The sequence below is a fragment of the Haematobia irritans genome, chromosome 4 (genome assembly GCF_050003625.1).
Source record: "Haematobia irritans isolate KBUSLIRL chromosome 4, ASM5000362v1, whole genome shotgun sequence".
Classification (NCBI taxonomy): Eukaryota; Metazoa; Arthropoda; class Insecta; order Diptera; family Muscidae; genus Haematobia; species Haematobia irritans.
The window spans coordinates 21,304,711-21,329,978 of record NC_134400.1 but is presented as its reverse complement, the minus strand read 5'-3'; positions in this window follow the sequence as shown (position 1 = coordinate 21,329,978).

Genomic DNA, 25,268 nt, shown 5'->3' with positions numbered 1-25,268 from the left:
ATTTTCTATAGAAATACAATTTTTACAAAATTTTCTATGGAAATAAACTTTTGACAAAATTTTCTATAGAAATAAAATTTTGACAAAATGTTTTATAGAAATAAAATTTTGATAAAATTTTCTATAGAAATAAAATTTTGACAAAATTTTTTATAGAAATAAAATTTTGACAAAATTTTTTATAGAAATAAAATTTTGACAAAATTTTCTATAGAAATAAAATGTTGACAAAATTTTCTATAGAAATAAAATTTTGACAAAATTTTCTATTGAAATAAAATTTCGACAAAATTTTCTATAGAAATAAAATTTTGACAAAATTTTCTATAGAAACAAAATTTTAATAAAATTTTCTATAGAAATAAAATTTTGACCAAATTTTCTATAGAAGTAAACTTTTGACAAAATTTTCTATAGAAATAAAATTTTGATATAATTTTCTATAGAAATAAAATTTTGATAAAATTTTCTATAGAAATAAAATTGTGACAAAATTTTTTATAGAAATAAAACTTTGACAAAATTTTCTATAGAAATGCAATTTTGACCAAATTCTCTATAGAAATAAAATTTTGACAAAATTTTCTATAGAAATGCAATTTTGACGAAATTTTCTATAGAAATAAACTTTTGACAAAATTTTCTATAGAAATAAAATTTTGACAAAATTTTCTATAGAAATAAAACTTTGACAAAATTTTCTATAGAAATAAAATTTTGACAAAATTTTTTATAGAAATAAAATTTTGACAAAATTTCTTATAGAAATAAAAGTTTGATAAAATTTTCTATAGAAATAAAATTTTGACAAAATTTTCTATGCAAATAAAATTTTGATAAAATTTTCTATAAAAATAAAATTTTGACAAAATTTTCTATAGAAGTAAAATTTTGACAAAATTTTCTATAGAAATAAAATTTTCAAAAAATTTTCTATAGAAATAAAATTTTGACAAAATTTTCTATAGAAATAAAATTTTGACCAAATTTTCTATAGAAGTAAAATTTTGACAAAATTTTCTATGCAAATAAAATTTTGATAAAATTTTCTATAAAAATAAAATTTTGACAAAATTTCTATAGAAATAAAATTTTGACGGAATTTCCTATAGAAATAAAATTTTCTATAGAATTTTGATTTACAAAAATTTTGTTTTTTACTTTAATGAGTTTGGTATTGATTCCAACCCAAAAAGCCAGAAATATCTGTAACACTGAAAAAAAAAATAATAACCAAATATGAAAAATTTTAGTTTTTACGGAATTTACACAAAAAAGTTATAAAATAAAGACATTTTATTAAAAAAGTTCATATTTTTTTTTTAAAGCAAGTATATACGGCCATAAGTTCGGCCAGGCCGAAGCTTATGTACCCTCCACCATGGATTGCGTAGAAACTTCTACTCAAAACTGTCTTCCACAATCGAATTACTTGGGTTGCGGTAACACTTGCCGATGGCAAGGTATCTTAAAACTTCCTACCACCGTCTTCTAAATTGCAAGGTCGTCCATACGTGGTATATATTAAACTAAAAAAGGCCGATTAAATACGTATATAATTAAGTTTGACAAAATTTTCGATAGAAATAAAATTTTGACAAAATTTCTTATAGAAATAAAAGTTTGATAAAATTTTCTATAGAAATAAAATTTTGACAAAATTTTCCATAAAAAATAAAATGTTGACTAAATTTTCTATAGAAATACAATTTTGACAAAATTTTCTGTAGAAATACAATTTTAACAAAATTTTCTATAGAAATAAACTTTTGACAAAATTTTGTATAGAAATAAAATTTTGACAAAATTTTTTATAGAAATAAAATTTTGATAAAATTTTCTATAGAAATAAAATTTTGACAAAATTTTTTATAGAAAAAAAATTTTGACAAAATTTCCTATAGAAATAAAATGTTGACAAAATTTTCTATAGAAATAAAATTTTGACAAAATTTTCTATAGAAACAAAATTTTAATAAAATTTTCTATAGAAATAAAATTTTGACCAAATTTTCTATAGAAGTAAAATTTTGACAAAATTTTCTATAGAAATAAAATTTTGATAAAATTTTCTATAGAAATAAAATTTTGATAAAATTTTCTATAGAAATAAAATTGTGACAAAATTTTTTATAGAAATAAAACTTTGACAAAATTTTCTATAGAAATGCAATTTCGACCAAATTTTCTATAGAAATAAAATTTTGACAAAATTTTCTATAGAAATGCAATTTTGACGAAATTTTCTATAGAAGTAAAATTTTGATAAAATTTTCTATAGAAATAAAATTTTGGTAAAATTTTCTATAAAAATAAAATTTTGAAAAATTTTCATACAGAAATAAAATTTTGACAAAATTTTCTATAGAAATAAAATTTTGACGGAATTTTCTATAGAAATAAATTTTTCTATAGAAATTTGATTTACAAAAATTTTGTTTTTTTCTTTAATGAGTTTGGTATTGATTCCAACCCAAAAAGCCAGGAATATCTGTAACACTGAAAAAAAAATAATAACCAAATATGACAAATTTTAGTTTTTACGGAATTTACATAAAAAACGTTTTAAAATAAAGACATTTTATTAAAAATGTTCATATATTTTTTTAAAGCAAGTATATACGGCCGTAAGTTCGGCCAGGCCGAAGCTTATGTACCCTCCACCATGGATTGCGTAGAAACTTCTACTCAAAACTGTCATCCACAATCGAATTACTTGGGTTGCGGTAACACTTGTCGATCTTAAAACTTCCTAAAACTTCTTCTAAATTGCAAGGTCGTCCATACGTGGTATATATTAAACTAAAAAAGGCGCATTAAATACGTATATAATTAAGTTTGACAAAAGTTTTTATTTCTATAGAGAATTTTGTCAAAATTTTATTTCTACAGAGAATTTGGTCAAAATTGCATTTCTATAGAAAATTTTGTCAAAGTTTTATTTCTATAAAAAATTTTGTCACAATTTTATTTCTATAGAAAATTTTATCAAAATTTTATTTCTATAGAAAATTTTATCAAAGTTTTATTTCTATAAAAAATTTTGTCAAAATTTTATTTCTATAGAAAATTTTGTCAAAATTTTATTTCTAAAAAAATGCTGATGAGGAATGTGGTAATTCCGAAGCGTGCGTCCATCCAACCATCTTGCAGTCTATAGGGCTTTGCCCAAATAAATTAGACAAACATCCTTTTCCTCCGTTGGTTAAGCGACACTTGTAGTTTAGTCAATGCATGGTTCTAAGCTGAAATAAAAAAAAAACAAGTAAGGAAAGTCGGGCGGGGCCGACTATATTATACCCTGCACTACTTTGTAGATCTAAATTTTCGATACCATATCACATCCGTCAATTGTGTTGGGGTCTATATATAAAGGCTTTTCCCAAATACATACATTTAAATATCACTCGATCTGGACAGAATTTGATAGACTTCTACAAAATCTATAGACTCAAAATTTAAGTCGGCTATGGGAAACATTTAAATCTGAAGTAATTTTAAGGAAACTTCGCAAAAGTTTATTTATGATTTATCGCTCGATATATATGTATTAGAAGTTTAGGAAAATTAGAGTCATTTTTACAACTTTTCGACCACACACAAAAAAAAATTTCTGATTCAATCACGAAATTAATTGATCCAATCAATTTTTTAATTGAAATGTCTTCAATCACGAAAATGACAGTATCAATCACAGTTTTAATTAGGCATAGAAAAAATTCTTGATTAAAAAATTAATTGATGTCATTAGCAATTTTCAATTAATTTTTTAATTGATTCAATTAAAAATTTAATTGATTTTAAATGCAAACCCCAATTAATTTTTTATTTAAAAAGGTAACTATTTTCAATTACTTTCTGAATTGGCTTAGAGTTTTTATTTGGATTAAGAAATTTTCATCACTTTTAACTGACTTAGTCTTCCGAATTTGATTAAAACGTTAATTGTATCAATTAATTTTTTAATTAAAAATTTTAAAATTTTCAATCATTGACTTAACTTAATGTTTCTATCTTGATTAAAAAGTTAATTGTATCAATTAATTTTTTTATTGAAAAAACATTCAACTTCAATTAACTTTTTAATTGGAAATATTTTGGTGATATTTTTTTTGTGTAAGCAGTGGCGATTTTACAAGGAAAATGTTGGTATTTTGACCATTTTTGTCGAAATCAGAACAACATATATATGGGAGCTATATCTAAATCTGAACCGATTTCAACCAAATTTGGCATGCGTAGCTACAATGCTAATTGTACTCCCTGTGCAAAATTTCAACTAAATCGGAGCAAACAATTGGCCTCTGTGGTCATATGAGTGTAAATCGGGCCAAAGCTATATATGGGAGCTATATCTAAATCTGAACCGATTTCAAGAAAATTTGGCACACTTGACTACACTACTAATTGTACTCCTAGTGCAAAATTTCAACCAAATAGGGGTAACACTCTGGCTTCTGGGACCGTATTAGTGCATATCGGGCGAATTAATAGGGTTCTATTCCGAGCCAAAACACATACTTGTGCCAAATTTGAAGTCGATTGGAATAAAACTGCGACCTAGACTTTGATTACAAAAATGTGTTCACGGATAGACGGACATGGCTATATCGACTCAGGAGCCCACCCTGAGCATTTTTGCCAAAGACACCATATGTCTATCTCGTCTCCATCTGGGTGTTGCAAACATATGCACTAACTTATAATACCCTGTTCCACAGCGTGGGGCAGGGTATAACAACAACAATGCTTAAAGAACAAAACCAACAATAACAAAACAAAACGAAATACATTTTTGACAAAATTTTTTATAGAAATAAAATTTTGACAAAATTTTCTATAGAAATAAAACTTTGACAAAATATTCTATAGAAATAAAATTTTGACAAAATTTTCTATAGAAATAAAATTTTGACAAAATTTTCTATAGAACAAAAATTGTGACAAAATTTTCTATAGAAATAAAATTTTCTATAGAACAAAAATTTTGACAAAATTTTCTATAGAAATAAAATTTTGACAAATTTTTCTATAGAACAAAACATTTGACAAAATTTTGTATAGAACAAAAATTTTGACAAAATTTTGTATACAACAAAAATTTTGACAAAATTTTCTATAGAACAAAAATTTTGACAAAATTTTCTATAGAACAAAAATTTTGACAAAATTTTCTATAGAAATAAAATTTTGGTAGATTATTTTTGGCTCGAGTGGCAAACATGATTCTGAACCGATATGGACCAATTTTTGTGTGATTGGGAATCGGCTATATATAACTATAGACCGATATGGACTAATTTTGGCATAGTTATTAGCGGCCATATACTAACACCACGTTCCACATTTCAACCGGATCGGATGAATTTTGCTTCTCCAAGAGGCTCCGGAGGACAAATCTGGGATCGGTTTATATGGGGGCTATATATAATTATGGACCGATGTGGACCAATTTTTGCATGGTTGTTAGAGACCATATAATAACACCACGTACCAAATTTCAGCCGGATCGGATGAAATTTGCTTCTCCAAAAGGCTCCGGAGGACAAATCTGGGATCGGTTAAAATGGGGGCTATATATAATTATGGACCGATATGGACCAATTTTTGCATGTTTGTTAGATACCACATACCTACACCATGTACCAAATTTCAGCCGGATCGGATGAAATTTGCTTCTCTTAGAGGCTCCGCAAGCCAAATCTGGGGATCGGTTTATATTGGGGCCATATATAATTATGGACCGATTTGGGCCAATTTTTGTATGGTTTTGAGAGACCATGTACAAACACCATGTACCAAATTTCAGCCGGATCGGATGAAATTAGCTTCTCTTAGAGGCTCCGCAAGCCAAATCTGGGGATCGGTTTATATGGGGGCCATATATAATTATGGACCGATTTGGGCCAATTTTTGTATGGTTGTGAGAGACCATGTACAAACACCATGTACCAAATTTCCGCCGGATCGGATGAAATTAGCTTCTCTTAGAGGCTCCGCAAGCCAAATCTGGGGATCGGTTTATATGGGGGCTATATATAATTATGGACCGATGTGGACCAATTTTTGCATGGTTGTTAGAGACCATGTACAAACACCATGTACCAAATTTCAGCCGGATCGGATCAAATTTGCTTCTCTTAGAGGCTCCGCAAGCCAAATATGGGGATCGGTTTATATTGGGGCCATATATAATTATGGACCGATTTGGGCCAATTTTGGTATGGTTTTGAGAGACCATGTACAAACACCATGTACCAAATTTCAGCCGGATCGGATGAAATTAGCTTCTCCAAGAGGCTCCGGAGGACAAATCTGGGATCGGTTTATATGGGGGCTATATATAATTATGGACCGATGTGGACCAATTTTTGCATGGTTGTTAGAGACCATATAATAACACCACGTACCAAATTTCAGCCGGATCGGATGAAATTAGCTTCTCTTAGAGGCTCCGCAAGCCAAATCTGGGGATCGGTTTATATGGGGGCTATATGTAATTATGGAGCGATATGAACGAATTTTTGCATGGTTGCTAGATACCATATACTAACACCATGTACCAAATTTCAGCCGGATCGGATGAAATTTGCTTCTCTTAGAGGCTCCGCAAGCCAAATCTGGGGATCGGTTTATATGGGGGCCATATATAATTATGGACCGATTTGGGCCAATTTTTGTATGGTTGTGAGAGACCATGTACAAACACCATGTACCAAATTTCCGCCGGATCGGATGAAATTAGCTTCTCTTAGAGGCTCCGTAAGCCAAATCTGGGGATCGGTTTATATGGGGGCTATATATAATTATGGACCGATGTGGACCAATTTTTGCATGGTTGTTAGAGACCATATACTAATACCATGTACCAAATTTCAGCCGGATCGGATGATTTTTTTTTTTTTTTTGATTATGATAATGAATATTTCACATTGAAAACAAATATCTCCATATATTCCATAGAATTAAAACTTATCGCCACGCGCAGACCTCTATATTTCATTCATCCAGAGTTTTGTTTTCTTTTTCCAATGAATTTACAAAAATGAAATAGTATTCCGCATTCGTAAATTTGAATTTGTATTTTTCAATGAATGAATTACGATAAGAGGCCTATTCATTACTACAACCTACAATAGAATGCCCCTTTAGCCTTCACAGCTACTCACAAAACCCTTGAACTTGTCGCACATGTAATACACCGATGACTTGATGTTTTAATCAAAACGATAATAAATTCATAGTAAAAGTTATGTCTTCGTTGTAGAATTTTATTCAATTCGAATAAATTATAATATATGCCATATTAATAAATTATTTAATTGGATTTTGTATATGGGTATTTCCAGGGAAAAGTCCACCGTGACTCAAAAATAAAAAGTTCACAAATATTATTTTTCTCCTTGTATTGTTAAAGAGAAATATTCAAAATTATTTAAATCGAAGAGTTCAAAGCTTTCCTTAGTCACGATGTTGAGATATCGGGCTATAAATTTAAGGTTTACGTTTTGCTCAGTTTTGTTTATTTCTAAGAGAATCTTCGCTTTACAATTTACATTTCTAAGAGTAATTGTTCTAATCCACTCTTATGGTAAACCTTTAGCTATAACAACAACTTACCATAAAATGAACGCAAAAGACCACACAAATATGAGTTAACGGTTAAATTTTAATTTGCTTTTAGGGACATTCTAAGGTAACGTCACGTCATATAAAAAGCATTTTTTGTCATTATCTCAAAGCTGACGTTCGCAAATTAAGTGTAATTTCGGATTTTAACGAAGGTTAATAAAGTAATCCGATAATAATAAGTAACTCGGCTTTTAAGGAAGTAGTTAATTTTATATTGAACTTCAAAAGTGTGTCACGTTACGCCACGTTGTAAGTAATTTTCTTGCAAAATATTTTTTTTTATTTCTTTTAGTTATTGTTGTTGTCCTTATGGTCAGCTTTGTTTTTACTTTAAATTAAACTTGTTTTGTATGGTATGTTTTGGATGGTATCACATCTACTGAAAGTAAAAATAGTGCAAAGCGCTATCTGATCTCTTATATGAATTAGATGCCCAGTTGCCCTTTTTTAAACGCCACTTTTTTGTTAAACGTTCCCAGCAAAATTATTTTGAAACGCGAAAAAAATATATTAAGGCCGGAGACCTAGTTCTGCAAATTGATTTCGCAGAGAATTACAGGATATTTTTTCAAAATGAGGTACAGAGCGCACACTTCGGCTACCGCCAAGTTACGATCTTTACATGCGTTGCTTGGCTGATTGGCGGAGTGAAATCCTATTCAATAATCAGTGACAAACTGAGCCATAACAAGTTCGATGTTTACTGCTTTTTGACCAAACTGGTGAAGATGATCAAAAATGAACATGGGCGATTCCAAAATCTTTATGTTTTTTCGAATGGGTGCAGCTCTCAATTTAAAAATAAGTTCATTGCTCGAAGTTTGCCTGATTTTGTTTCTGAATTTGATTGCAAGGTGTTAGAGTGGAATTACTTTGCAACTTATCACGGCAAAGGTGCTGTCGATGGGATAGGAGCAACCATAAAACGAAAAGTTTGGCAGATGACAAAAACAAACAATTTAATTTTAGAAAATGCGCTTTCATTTTATGAATGTGCTCGAAATAACGTCATTGGGGTAAACTTAATATACATTTCCTCAGAGCAAATAGACATGTTTTCTACTTCGTTAACTGAAAAGTGGAAGGAGTTACCTAAAATACCTGGTATCCATTAAATTCATTTTTTGTTATGCAGCGAAGACATGCAAATAAAAGCAGCTGAAATTGCATTTTCGCATAAATCTATTATATAAGAACTGTACATATATAATTTCCTTATGACTATCTTAACTGTTTCTTATAATCATTATCTTAATAAATAATATTAATATAATACCTAAAATTTATGTTGTATATGTGTTAAATAATTTTTTAAAAACAATCTGAACTAAAAATTTCCCACGGCAATTTTAGTAGCGTAACGTCATGTAACGTCACGTCAGACACAGAGGCTAATAAAGAAAAAAAATAGAAAAAGTTTTTAAATTTTTTAAGTTGGATAATAAACTAATATTCCTCCAAATATTAATAAAAAATGTTGTATACAAAAGGTCTTGGTAAATTCGCAGAGTTTTGCAATTTTGTAATTCAAGAAAAACCCCACTTCCCTTTTTTGTCACGTCACGTCAGCACATATTTTTTCTTCTATCTTTAAATCCTTACAGTCGATTATTCTAATTTTTTTACTGAATATAGTACTATTCAATAGCTACGTAAATATATAGATCTCTTTTAAAAAAAATTGACTTTTTCATTTTTTTTTTTAACTTTCTTTCGTACAAATGTCACGTCACGTCATTTTGGAAATACCCATATGCATATCATGTAAGCGAACGGACTAGACTTTGCATCATACTGACAAACTGCCATACTCTCTCTCTCTCTCTCTCTCTACTGACATGTCACTATGGAGTGATGTTAGAGCATTTTGTGAAAACTGAGAAAAAACAACGATTATACTGCTGACGATGTATAAGTTCGAAGAAGTTTCATTCATTCACAGCTAATATAGATGAAGGGTATTCTAAGTTACTGCATATCTTTTGCAACAAGGCGAACAGAAGAAGGTTAGATCGAAGGTCGAATTAACCATGCATGATTTGATTTAATGATGTTCGTCCATGGATTTTTTTCGTAAGCCAGGAAAATCAGTTTATTGTGAAATACATGGCATCTTTAGCATTAATGCTCAGGACTGCCCTCTAAGTAAAGAAAACGATGTCCGTCTGCCCATCCATCCACCTGCAGACACATGCTTGTAATCAAAGTCAAGGTCACAGTTCTAACCATATTGACTTGAAATTTCCCTTGAGTGCATTTGTTTGAATCAGAACAGATTCATGTTTCATATTTTGGTAGAAATTGGTTCAGATTTTGATATAGCTCGCATATATATCTTTCACCCAATTTAGACTAAATATATGTGTAGGCTATCACGTAGTCAGCTCCATCCAATTTTAGCTCATTTTTGCATGTGTTTTAAGTTTTTATACCCTCCACCATAGGATGAGGGGTATATTAACTTTGTCATTCCGTTTGTAACACATCGAAATATTGCTCTAAGACCCCATAAAGTATATATATTCTGGGTCGTGGTGAGATTCTGAGTCGATCTGAGCATGTCCGTCCGTCTGTTGAAATCACGCTAACTTCCGAACGAAACAGGCTATCGACTTGAAACGTGGTACAAGTAGTTGTTATTGATGTAGGTCGGATGGTATTGGAAATGGGCCATATCGGTCAACTTTTACGTATAGCCGCCATATAAACGGACCCCCAAATTTGACTTGCGATTGCTCTAAGAGAAGCAAATTTCCTCCACCACGTATGGACTATGTGGTATATATTACGGTGTTAGGAAGTTTTAAGATACCTTGCCATCGGCAAGGTAATTCGATTGTGGATGACAGTCTTCAGTGGAAGTTTCTACGCAATCCATAGTGGAGGCTTCGGCCTGACCGAACTTACGGCCGTATATACTTGTTTTTTTTTATAACCTAAACCACATAGTGGTCAGGGTATAATAAGTTTGATCGGCCAAAAAATGTGCCTACCAGAAATATTGATTTTAGACCCCATAAAATATATACCGATCGACTCAGAATCACCTCCTGAGTCGATCTAGCGCTTGGTATCCGTCCGTCCGTCAGTCCATGTATTTGTTGTTCACAGGATTCCGGTCGCAATTATTAACCGATTTTGATTAAATTTGGTACAGGGAGTTTCTTGGGCACAAGGACGAACGCTATTGAATTTGGGAGAAATCGGATCAAATTTAAATATAGCTCCCATATATATGTATCGCCTGATTTCGACAAATGGGGTCACGTTGCGCGTTTTTTCAAACGGATCGTCACCAAATTTGCCAAAAGGTAATCTTTTCCATCGCCCTTCAAGTCTGCAAAATTTTATCCAAATCGGTTCAGATTTAGATATAGCTCTCATATATATGTATCGCCCGATTTTCACAAATTTGGCCACAAAACCTTTATTTATCAACCGATCTTACTCAAAGTTGGCTAAATATAATCTTCTATAGCACTAACTATATGTGCAAAAAATCATCGAAATCGGTTCAGATTTAGCTATAGCTCCCATATAGATGTACCGCCCGATTTGTCTAAATTTGGCAATAAAACCCTTATTTATAGACCGATCTTACCCAAATTTGGCTAAATGTAGTCTTCTGTAGCACTTACTATATGCGCAAAAAATCGTCGAAATCGGTTCAGATTTAGATATAGCTCCCATATATATGTATAGCCCGATTTTCCCAAATTTGGCCATAGAACCCTTATTTATTAACCGATCTTACCAAACGTTGGCTAGATCCAGTCCTCTATAGTACTAACTATATGTGCAAAATTTCATCGAAAACGGTTCACATTTAGATATAGCTCCCATATATGTATTGCCCGATTTTGAAAAATTCGCCCTTATAACCTTATGTTTGACCATACAGGCCTCATTTCGTAACTGATCTTACTCAAATCTTGCACAAGGTAACCTTTTGTGGTATTAATCAAACCCGCAAAATATTATGCAAATTGGTTCAGATTTAGATATAGCTTCCATATATATGCATCGCTCGATTTTCCCAAATTTGGCCATAGTACTCTTATTTATTAACCAATGTTACTCAAATTTCAAATTTTGATGTACTAGCCGATCGTACTTATACGTACTTGTAGCTCTTACATAAGAATATTGCTCGAATTTTACAAATTTGTATTTATTACCCACACTAATTTAACGATTTTCTCTTTTTTAATAATGGGCTCAATATTAGTGGCATACTAACTCCGTAGGCGCAATATCAACGCAGCCAGTGTTGCTAGAAGTAGGGGCTCAATATTAGTGGCATACTAACTCCGTAGACGCAATATCAACACAGCCAGTGTTGCTAGAAGTAGGGGAAATTCCCTATATGTAGGGTTTTTCTAATATTTAGCGTCTTGTAGGGACGTAGGGTCACAATGTAGGACATTTTCACTCAACACAATTTGTAATAATTTTTACATTTTGGTGGCTCTAGAGGAGGAAATTAGAAGCAGACAAGGCTTGATCTTTAACAATGTGTGGTAAACTTTATTCCTGTAGAAAATTTTGTCAACATTTTATTTCTATAGAATATTTTGTCAAAATTGTATTTCTATAGAAATTTTTTTCAAAATATTATTTCTATAAAAAATTTTCTCAAAATTTTATTTCTGTGGAATTTTTTCTCAAAATGGAACAAAATTTAATTTCTATAGAATTTATTGTCAAAATTTTATTTCTATAGAAAAATTTCTCACAAAAATTTGTTTATAGAAACTTTTTCAAAAATGTTATTTTTATAGAGATTTAACAAAAAAAGATTACTAATTTGGGTAGAATTCTACCAACTGTGGCAACCGTCGTAGTAATACAAATTTATATTCTAAGTTATATACGTTGCATATTCATGTTTTAAGATAATAAAGTACTTAGAACCATTTTTGTTTTGTAAAATTTTTTTAATTTAAAGAAAAATATAGTAGGGAAAATTTTTTGGGAATGTATTTCTCATACAGGGAAATTTTTTTGTCCTTGTAGGGTAAACCGAACATTTTCCCTATGAGCTATAGTCAGATTGACACAAAGCAACCATAGACATGTACCCCTTAATTTTCTTAAATATGCAACTGCGGTTTATCTCCCAGACCTATATGTTACCCCACAAATGCTTATGATTACTAATTCTGTAATGGTGGTTTAGGGTATGATATAGTCGGCCCCGACCTACTTTCTACTTTACTTACTTGTTTTTTTTTATAGAATTTGCACATTTGGTAAAAATTTCATCTTCATCAAATTATTCATCTCGAAGTTTGTAAAAAGGAAATGAACCAATGGTGGGTGGGTTGTATGGAAAAACATCCGGAAAGCCTTACACTGGCTACCAGAAAACACAAATGCAACTCATTGGGGGAAAAAACGCAACCGAACTTATGTACTCACAAACATTCCAAGAATTAACTATGGATGGAGGGGAAAAACTTTCTGTGGAAATTTAAGTAGTTCAGCGTACGTGTCTGTAAACTTGCCTCTCTAATATGCAAAATATTGTCATAATTAAGGATTTATACTTGCGAAAAAGGCAAGAGTATGTATGTGTGTGATGTGTGTCTATCGACGGAATAAGAGAGGGAAAGAAAGACTATTGCGTGTATTTATAGCTGGTAATAACAGTAGCGGAAGCGGAAATGGGAGGAAATGAAAACGTAACTACCTTTTGCACATTTTTGGCAACATTTCCTTGACTATTGCATTTAAAAAACAACGAGTTTAATTAATTATTTTTAAGGAAATATTGCACTTTTATAAATAGAATCCTATTTAAATGATATTGTTATTATTTATATTGGGTAGTCAACAATATAAATAATCACAATATCATATATGATATGATTCTATTTCTAAAAGCGCAATATTTCCTTAAAAAAATAAAAAGTATTTTCGCATTTTGTAAATAAAGTTGAAGTCGTTTATCTTCAGTGTTATCCATCATACTTTGTCCATATCACATGGTGTTGAAAATGTAAATTTTTAAACCTAATTTAAACCGACTTTATTATACCCTGTACCATTTTGTAGACTAACATTTTCGATATAATCTGAAGTCTTTCAAATTGAAGGAAGCTATATATAATATTTAATATATTTTCCTATACAAATGCTAGTCAATAGACGTACATCATTAAGTCGGCTAATAAACTGACAGTAAGTACAATATTAGTAAAGAACAAGTATATACGGCTGTGAGTTCGGTCAGGACGAATCTTATGTACCCTCCACCATGGATTGCGTAGAAACTTCTACTACAGACTGTCATCCACAATCGAATTACTTGGGCCGCGGTAACACTTGCCGATGGCAAGGTATCTTAAAACTTCTTAACACCGTATTCTTAATTGTATGTTAGTCTATACGGGGTATATATTAAACAAAACAAGTATATACGGCCGTAAGTTCGGCCAGGCCGAAGCTTATGTCCCCTTCACCATGGATTGCGTATAAACTTCTACTGAAGACTGTCATCCACAATCGAATTACTTGGGTTGCGGTAACACTTGCCGATGGCAAGGTATCTTAAAACTTCCTAACACAGTCTTCTAAATTGTAAGATAGTCCATACGTAGTATCTATTAAACAAAAAAAAACGATTAAATACGTATATAATTAAGTTTGACAAAAATTTGTATAGAAATAAAATTTTTACAAAATTTCTTATAGAAATAAAAGTTTGATAAAATTTTCTATAGAAATAAAATTTTGACAAAATTTTCAATAGAATCAAAAATTTTAACAACATTCTCTATAGAATTAAAATTTTGACAATATTTTCTATAGAAATAAAAATTTGCCAAAATTTTATATAGAAATAAAGTTTGACAAAATTTTCTATAGGAATAACATTTTGAAAAAGTTTCTATAGAAATAAAATTTTGACAAAATTTTCTATAGCAATAAAATTTTGGTAGATTATTTTTGGCTCGAGTGGCAACCATGATTAAGAACCGATATGGACCAATTTTTGTGTGATTGGGGATCGGCTATATATAACTATAGACCGATATGGACCAAATTTCGCATGGTTATAAGCGGCCACATGCACATAACACCACGTTGCAAATTTCAACCGGATCGGATGAATTTTGCTTCTCCAAGAGACTCCGGAGATCAAATCTGGAGAACGGTTTATATGGGGGCTATATATAATTATGGACCGATATGGACCAATTCGTGTCCACCACGTTGCAAATTTCAACCGGATCAGATGAATTTTGCTTCTCCAAGAGACTCCGGAGATCAAATCTGGAGAACGGTTTATATGGGGGCTATATATAATTATGGGCCGATATGGACCAATTCGTGTCCATATCGTGTTTGTTAGAGACCATAGGTCGATAGATTGTTTCGTTCGGAAGCATAAGCGTTGGAAGGCCTCTGGGGAGGGGGCTTAGACCCCCCAGAAAAAGTTTAGCCCCCCCCCAGTATTTGAAAACCTATTTACGATTTTGCATTGTGGTAGCAGTTGCCAATATAAAGGGTGGTTAAAATTTCAAGGGCCGATGTTGATTTTGAATGAAACACAAACTATTTAGGAAATTATTGTAATTTTATTTTATTATGATATATTGGTATTACTCAATTATGTATGGAACAAAATATCGGCCAAATGGGCGCCGCAACCTCGGTGGCACACCTTCATCCGATGGTCCAAATGTTCGATGACGCTGAGGCATAATGGAGGTTCTATGCCGTTAATGTGCCGAATTATCTCATCATTTAGCTCTTGAATTGTTGCTGGCTTATCGACGTACACCTTTTCTTTCAAATAACCCCAAAGAAAAAAGTCCAACGGTGTCAAATCACATCATCTTGGCGGCCAATTGACATCGCCATTACGTGAGATAACACGGCCATTGAATTTGTTGCGCAAAAGAGCCATTGTTTCGTTAGCTGTGTGGCAAGTGGCACCGTCCTGCTGAAACCACATATCGTCCACATCCATATCTTCCAAATTCGGGCCATAAAAAGTTCGTTATCATCTCACGATAGCGAACACCATTCACAGTAACTGCCTGACCGGCCTCATTTTGGAAAAAATACGGCCCGATGATGCCGCCAGCCCATAAACCGCACCAAACAGTCCCTCTTTGAGGGTTTATTGGTTTTTCGACAATCACTCTTGGATTCTCATTCGCCCAAATGCGGCAATTCTGTTTATTGACGAATCCACTGAGGTGAAAATGTGCCTCATCACTGAAGATGATTTTCTTCGAAAATTGACCATTTCTTGGAACCATTCTGCCCATTCACGACGTTTGGAATGGTCAAGAGGCTTTAGTTTTTGAGCCAATTGCACCTTGTAAGCGTGTAACCGACCCTTAGATTCGGATTGCGGTGCCTCCTAGAGGAGCAAATTTCATCCGATTCAGTTGAAATTTTGTATTTTGTGTAACTATATGGAAACTAACAATCATGCAAAAATTATTCCATATCGGTCCATAATTATATATATACATATAGCCCCCATATAAACCGATCCCCAGATTTGACCTCCGGAGCCTCTTGGAGGAGCAAATTTCATCCTATTCTATGTAAAATTGGTACATATCGGTGTATTGTTATATATAGCCCCCAGATAAATCGATCCCTAATCACACAAAAATTTGTCCATATCGCTTCATAAATACTCGTAATTGTATATAGCCCCCATATAAAGGGAACCCCACATTTCACTTCTGGCTCTATAATTATCGCGCAAAAGTTCATAATTGTTTATAGACTCCCCTATATATACCGGTCAAGAACAGAATTGAAGAGGTATTTAATTTGACTTTTGTTTTGTCTGATATATACCCCGTATGAACTTATAATTTAAACGAAGTTAAGAAGTTTTAAGATACCCTGCCATCGGCAAGTGTTACCGCGACCCAAGTAATTCGATTGTGGGTGACAGTCTTTAGTAGAAGTTTCTACGCAATTCATGGTAGAGGGTCGTATATACTTGTTATACCCTCCACCATAGGATGGGGGGTATATTAACTTTGTCATTCCGTTTGTAACATATCGAAATATTGCTCTAAGACCCCATAAAGTATATATATTCTGGGTCGTGGTGAAATTCTGAGTCAATCTGAGCCTGTCCGTCCGTCCGTCCGTCTGTTGAAATCACGCTAACTTCCGAACGAAACAAGCTATCGACTTGAAACTTGGCACAAGTAGTTGTTATTGATGTAGGTCGGATGGTATTGCAAATGGGCCATATCGGTCCACTTTTACGTATAGCCCCCATATAAACGGACCCCCAAATTTGGCTTGCGATTGCTCTAAGAGAAGCAAATTTCATCCGATCCGGCTGAAATTTGGTACATGGTGTAAGTATATGGTCTCTAACAACCACGAAAAAATTGGTCCACATCGGTCCATAATTATATATAGCCCCTATATAAACCGATCCCCCAATTTGGCTTGCGAGGCCACTAAGAGAAGCAAATTTCATCCGATCCGGCTGAAATTTGGTACATTGTGTTAGTATATGGTCTCTAACAACATCGGTCCATAATTATATATAGCCCCCATATAAACCGATCCCCCGATTTGGATTGCGAGGCCGCTAAGAGAAGCAAATTTCATCCGATCCGGCTGAAATTTGGTACATGGTGTTAGTATATGGTCTGTAACAACCACGCAAAAACTGGTCCACATCGGTCCATAATTATATATAGCCCCCATATAAACCGATCCCCCGATTTGGATTGCGAGGCCGCTAAGAGAAGCAAATTTCATCCGATCCGGCTGAAATTTGATACATGGTGTTAGTATATGGTCTCTAACAATCATGCAAAAATTGGTCCACATTGGTCTATAATTATATATAGCCATCATATAAACCGGTCACCAGATTTGACCACCGGAGCCTCTTGGAAGACCAAAATTCATTTGATTCAGTTGAAATTTGGTTCGTGGTGTTTATATATGGCCTCAAACTCCCATGCAAAAATTGGTCGATATCGGTCCATAATTATATATAGGCCCCATATAAACCGATCCCCAGATTTGACCTCCAGAGCCCCTTGGAAGAGCAAAATTCTTCCCATACGGTTGAAATTTGGAACATGGTGTTAGAATATGGTCTCTAACAAACACGCAAGAATTGGTCCATATCGCTCCATAATTATATATAGCCCCCATATAAACCGTTCCCCAGATTGGATCTCCGGAGCCTCTTGGAGGAGCAAAATTCATCCGATCCGGTTGAAATTTGCAACGTGGTGTTAGTATAAGGCCGCTAATAACCATGCCAAAATTGGTCCATATCAGTCTATAGTTATATATAGCCGATCCGCAATCATACAAAAATTGGTCCATATCGGTTCATAATCATGGTTGCCTCTCGAGCCAAAAATAATCTACCAAAATTTTATTTTTTAGAAAACATTGTCAAAATGTTATTTCTATTGAAAATTTTTTCCAAATTTTATTTCTATAGAAAATTTTGTCAAAATTTTATTTCTATAGAAAATTTTTTCCAAATTTTATTTCTATAGAAACTTTAAACTTAATTATATACGTATTTAATCGGCCTTTTTTAGTATGGACTATGTTGTATATATTACGGTGTTAGGAAGTTTTAAGATACCTTGCCATCCGCTTCAGTAGAAGTTTCTACGTAGTCCACGATGGAGGGTACATAAGCTTCGGCCTGGCCGAACTTACGGCCGTATATACTTGTTTTACTTACATTGTGCTCCGCCCAAAGGCATTAGCCGACTTAAATTTTAAGGCTAGAGATTTTGTAGAAGTCAAAAAAAAAAAAAACAAATTTCATAATAATTTTAGATTTAATTGTCACTTCATAAATTTTCCTACGTCTCTGTCACTAAATTATTTGCGTCTAAACCCCTTTCCCACATTAGTGTAGTTCATTCGGCTGATGCGTTTATTTTATTGCCAATTTAAAAACAAAGTTTTTATTCTCTCCTTAACGTGCGTCTTAATAGTCAAAGCTTTTTAAAGTTCAGTTGTGTTGAAGAATGGCAGAAAAGGATTTGGATGCAAAGTAAAACCATCATGCTAACAAATATATTGCAAAGAGTATGGTCTTATTGTAGGTGGGTGGGCGCAGCATCCTCGTGATAGCAATAATAATAAGAAAATAACGAAAAAAAGTTTCTAACAGCAGTTATCACGAGGTTTTGTCTAAAATAAAAACTACAACTATATTCCACCGACACCGCCACCACCACCACCACTATCGTCATCATCATCTCCAAAAGAACATAACAAGTTTATGGGATACAAGTGCTTAAATCAAGCATACTTCTTCCGGCAAAGACAACAATAACTAGAAGTGCTGGTACAGCAACATCGGAAGTATCATATCAATCACACGCAAAACTGATGCAATGCGGGTGAGACAAAAAAAACACGTTCCCGCCAAAATGTAGCGCAAGGTGACTTATTCGATTTTGGCATATACTATGCAACATTATATGAATTAGAGGAATGTGAATGTGCAACCCAGAAATGCCTTGTTTATCCTAAAGAAATTATCAGCCAAGCACAGCAATTCCTTAAAATGGGCCCAAGGAATTCTCGAAGCTGGAAAAAGGGAACGGTCGCCGGATGAATTGCCCTTTTCCTGAGGGGATTGAAGATCGGTTGCCTCAGTTGCGCAAAAAACAGTCTTGTGATGGCTATTGTTAATAGGGGAGCAGTAGACGGTATGGCCCCAAAGCATGTGGGGGGGGTGTGGAAATTGATAATGCCGTGTCTGACACCTACTCACAGGTGCTGGATAAGTTTCCCAGTCCAGATCCTCGACACCAAAAGGCTTGATGATATCAAGGACGATTGTTTGTTTTAAACCTGCTTTGATACTAATTGACGAAGCTTGAGAAGGCGCTTCTCTAGAGTTAGTCGAGAAGAAAGACATACCGGTTAGGCCTAGAGCATATGCATGGACACCTGCAAACCTTACTGATCTGGAATCTATTTTAAAAAGACTGAAACAATGCAATTCGCTGACTGGAAGATAGGCCGTTCGAATGAAGTGAACGGACCAAAACGTTTATATTAAAATTCAGTCTTTTGCAACATCTAGGCAAGTCCCAGGGCTATGTAGGTTAGGTTAGGTTAGGTTATGTGGCAGCCCGATGTATCAGGCTCACTTAGACTATTCAGTCCATTGTGATACCACAGTGGTGAACTTCTCTCTTATCACTGAGTGCTGCCCGATTCCATGTTAAGCTCAATGACAAGGGACCTCCTTTTTATAGCTGAGTCCGAACGGCGTTCCACATTCCAGTGAAACCACTTAGAGAAGCTTTGAAACCCTCAGAAATGTCACCAGCATTACTGAGGTGGGATAATCCACCGCTGAAAAACTTTTTGGTGTTCGGTCGTAGCAGGAATCGAACCCACGACCCTGTGTATGCATGCTAACCATTGCACCACGGTGGCTCCTAACCATTGCACCACGGTGGCTCCATGCTAACCATTGCCACGGGGGCTATGTATGTTATGGCTTTCATTATCTGCCAGTGACAAGCGTCTGTCTGAATCATAAATGAGCAGATCTTCTTACGAAGTCGATGGGGATACCAAAAATACAGACATGGACGGACACCGTATGCGAGAGGATATTTCTACTGCCTCAAAACTCACCAAAGTTGAAACGAGGGTTCTTGCGAGAGTCCAGGTCCGCCAGTAATCTAAAGCTATATCCCCTAAAATTCACTTACTCCTAACACAAAATACAGTAAACTCAAACAAGAGGTGTTTAGTTGATTCCTTTTACTCTCCCAATAGTTTTTACAAACTCGCCTATCAGGCGAGTGGTTTAAGTGTAGATGGGACCCTATTTGATTAGTGTCATTACAACCCTTGCAGAACTCCCATCATAACAGCGTTCTCACGCAGTAAGAGCTTCCAGGTAGCCAGAGGCATACCAACAGATTCTAGTTCCACTGGAATATGTAAGGTAGTTCCTACACCCTCAAAAAGAATCGCTTCTCTAACATATGTTCCAAACATATTTTGCAGGAAGCACATATATTATTGGATACTGCGAAACATTAATATGTTTGTTTTATGTGAGCATATTATATGTTTGGAGGCATTTTGAGTCCAAAAATAGTATATGCTTGGAAGAATTCCTCAAAGAAGATTGTGCTCATTCCCTCACATAATTTTCACTTCCACGAAATTTTTGAGTTCTTCGCATCTTTTTCTGTAATACAAATATGCTGTTTTTTTTCAAATGTCTATTCTCTTGGCTCCGAATGTCTATTCTCTTTATTCCGAATACTCATTCTAATATTCAAATTAAATAATATTTAGACTTAAGCATATTAATTTGTTGGCCTTATCATGAACAGAGATGGTCTGTATCAAACTAGGTTTGCGACTGTAGCAAAGTTGTAAACGTCCTAAACGTCACGTACGCGTCGTAAATGTAGAAAAAGTAACAAAAGTCGCAAATTAAAAATACTTTAGTTGTGTCAGCTAGGCAGCGAATTCGATGATATCCAAGACGATGGTATGTGCGAAGAAGTTTCAATTCTTAGGAATGTCCACAATTTTCAGTTTTAAGGTAGAATTACATACCATGCGTTCAATGCGTACAATGCGTCCGATGATTGAAGAGTTGAAAATTTTCTTTGAAATCAAAAGTTCCAATAGTCTGCCGCAAACAGAAATCAACCCTTCCATAAACGCACGGATTGGCGCATGGTGTGTAATTCAACCTTTAGTCTCCACATTTTCCCTATTGCAGTTTGCAAGAGTACCGTGGATTTCCTCAACCTTTCTTAGCTTTAAGTTCAGTCTCCTGTCCAATATAACCCCAAGGTATTTTGCACACTCACCAACGGGAATTTCGAGACCACCTAAGAAAATAGGCTTGACCGTGGGAAAACTTTCACAAATTTCTGCAGAAACTCACAGCGAATGCTGTCAAACTAAATTAAAAAATGTTCAGGATTTCTTCTATTCAAAATTAGGTTTTATACAGTAGGTTCACGACTTTTGGGACATACGTATTATACCGTCGCAAATGTATGTCGCAAAAGTCACAATTTGTGACAGACCAACCCTGATCGTGAAACAGTTTTCCGAAACAACATACAAGCGGTTTCACAGAAATTGCTCTCATTTCATTCTCGCTGTGTTATGTTGATATCTTTTTATTCAACCCTCCCGGTTTCCATCTCTATTCCTTTCTCTATACTAACTCTCTCTCCCTCTCTCTGTCGCTCTCTGAATAAAGTATCACAACATATATATGTTTACTCGAAATGTGTAAATTTATATACACGCAAAAAGATAATTCTTTCCTCCCAAACGAAATTTTAGACAAACAAAGTTTGTTTCTCATTTGCTTTTCGTTGAAAGGAAGTGTATTAGGAAGAAAAGTATATACTTTTTGTGATAAACGTTTATTCTTTTCCAGGATGTAAAAACAATTTCATAAAGACTAACTCAAAATTTTTTTTCTGGCTAATTGCATTTTCCCTCACATCTTTCTCACTTCCACGACGTTTTTTAGTTCTTAGCACCTTTTTCTGTAATACAAACAATGTAGAAGAAATTATATGATTTTATAAATTACATTTTTTTTACCTTTCGATTGGACGGAGAATCGAACCGCGGACCATGCAATTTGTAAGCCAACACACTATCCACTGAGCTATGTAGTCGTTATTGTCATCAATAGACAATTACCCATATAAGTTATATTTATATAGCATAGCTTGCGGCGCCCACGAGCCGATTAAACAAAGTTTATTTAACAGAAAAATACATTTAGTTGGGCACCGTGGAGCAGTGGTTGCTACGTCCGACTTGCATGCCAAGGGTCGTGGGTTCGATCCCTGCTTCGACCAAAGTTTTTTTTTTTTACATATATTCCAGATATGGTCGGAAGATTCCAAAAAAAAAATGTTCAACATTACATTCTACTATACTAAATTTTTACTATGAACTGTAAAATATGTCTTATTAAAGACCTAAAGTCAGAAAAGAACAGTGTTTGATATAAACGAAATGGACTGTGTTGTTGGTTCAAAAATAACTTGTTTTATTGAAAAAATAAAAATTTTCTAACAAACGAATTTTTTTGGTGATAAAAGTGTATACTTTTCGAAGCAATTCAAAAAACTCTCACAAAAGAAAAACGTTTTCGGTACACGTTTTCCAAACGTTTTTTTTCTTTGCGTGTATGTATACATTCACAGATATTATTTTTATGAAACATTCATGCCCCAAATATAATATATTGTAACATATTAACATATGTGTCCCAAACATTTTGTGTTAGTTTAGGAACATTACATGTTTGCACTTAAATATATTGTGTTTAAAAATTGTGCCCGAAACACATTTTGTTTATATCGGAACATATGAAAAACATAGTTTCTAACAGTGTAGCCTTGCTAACTCATCCGCTTCGTTCCCCAGTATATTCCTGTGGTCATGCGCCCATATTAAGCAAATATTTTACTGCTCAGCCATGTCGTTGAGAGATTTGCGGCAGTTGACGGCCGTTTTCGAGTCCAATGATTTTATTGCAGGTTGACTGTCTAAGTGTATATAAATGCCAACATTTGTTGGAACATTACTTCTCAGTAAATTGATACCACTTTTATTGTTACTATTTCAGCCTGAAAACACTACAGTGATTAGATAATCTTTTCGCTATTCGAAGTTCCAGGTCTTTAAAATATACGGCCAATACACAATTTTCGGTTTTAGTCCCCACTTTTTATACCCTTCACCACTCTGTGGTACAGGGTACAATAAGTTTGTGCATTTGTATGTAACGCCAAGAAGGAGTAATCATAGACCAACCTTTTAGTATACGGATCGGCTTAGAATTAAATTCTGAGTCGATTTAGCGCTGTCCGTCTGTCTGTCTGTTGGTGTATTTTTGTGTGCAAAGTGCAGCTCGCAGTTTTAGTCCGATTGTCTTAAAATTTGGTATAGGGTCCTGTTTCGGCTCAAAGACGATCCCTATTGATTTTGGAAAAAAATTGGTTCAGATTTAGATATAGCTGCCTTATATATTTTTCACGGATCTGGTCATAATTGGCGTGTATACCAACCGTACAAAATCCGAATATTTTATGAGTCTCGAAAAACTTGCAAAATATTAGCAAAATCGGTTCAGATTTAGATATAGCTCCCATATATAGCTTTCGCCCGATTTATACTCTTTTGCCCACAGAGGCCAATTAGCATAGTTACTATGCGTGCCAAATTTGGTTGAAATCGGTTCAGATTTAGATATAGCTCCCATATATAGCTTTCGCCCGATTTATACTCATTTGCCCACAGAGGCCAATTTTTTGCTCCGATTTAGTTGAAATTTTGCATAGGGAGTAGAATTAGCATAGTTACTATGCATGCCAAATTTGGTTGAAATCGGTTCAGATTTGGATATATCTCTCATATATAGCTTTCACCCGATTTACACTCATATGACCACAGAGGCCAATTTTTAACTCCGATTTAGTTGAAATTTTGCACAGGGAGTAGAATTAGCATTGTAGCTATGCGTGCCTAATTTGGTTGACATCGGTTCAGATTTAGATATAGCTACCATATATATGTTTTTCTGATTTCGACAAAAATGGTCAAAATACCAACATTTTCCTTGTAAAATCACTACTGCTTAGTCGAAAAGTTGTAAATATGACTCTAAGTTTCCTAAACTTCTAATACATATATATCGAGCGATAAATCATAAATAAACTTTTGCGAAGTTTCCTTAAAATTGCTTCAGATTTAAATCTTTCCCATATTTATACCCTTCACCACTACTGTGGTACAGGGTATAATAAGTTTGTGCATTTGTATGTAACGCCAAGAAGGAAAAGTCTGAGACCCATCGTTTAGTATACCGATCGTCTTAGAATTAAATTCTGAGTCGATTTAGCGATGTCCGTCAGTCTGTCTGTCTGTCCGTCTGTCTGTCTGTTGGTGTAGTTTTGTGTGCAAGGTACAGCTCGCTGTTTTGGTCCGATTGTCCAAAAATTTGGTATAGGGTCCTGTTTCGGCTCAAAGACGATCCCTATTGATTTCGGAAAAAATCGGTTCAGATTTAGATATAGCTGTCATATATATTTATCCCCGATCTGGTCATAATTGGCGTGTTTATCAACCGATTTTCTTCAAATTCCGTTCATCCGCATTTTTTATGAGTCTCGAAAAACTTGCAAAATATCAGCCAAATCGGTTCAGATTTAGATATAGCTCCCATATATATCTTTCGTCCGATTTAGACTCATATGGCAACGGAGGCCAAAGTTTACTACCGATTTACGTGAAATTTTGCATAAAGAGTAGAATTGACATTGTACCAATGCTTGGTAAATTTGATTGAAATCGGTTCAAATTTAGATATAGCTCCCATATATATCTCTCGTCCGATTTAGACTCATATGACCACAGAGGCCAAAGTTTACTACCGATTTACGTGAAATTTTGCATAAAGAGTAGAATTAACATTTTACCAATGCTTGGTAAATTTGATTGAAATCGGTTCGGATTTAGATATAGCTCCCATATATATCTTTCGTCCGATTTGCACTTATATAGCCTCAAAAGCCAGAGTTTTGCCGTGATTTGGTTCAAATTTTGCACAAGGAGTACGTTTAACAGTA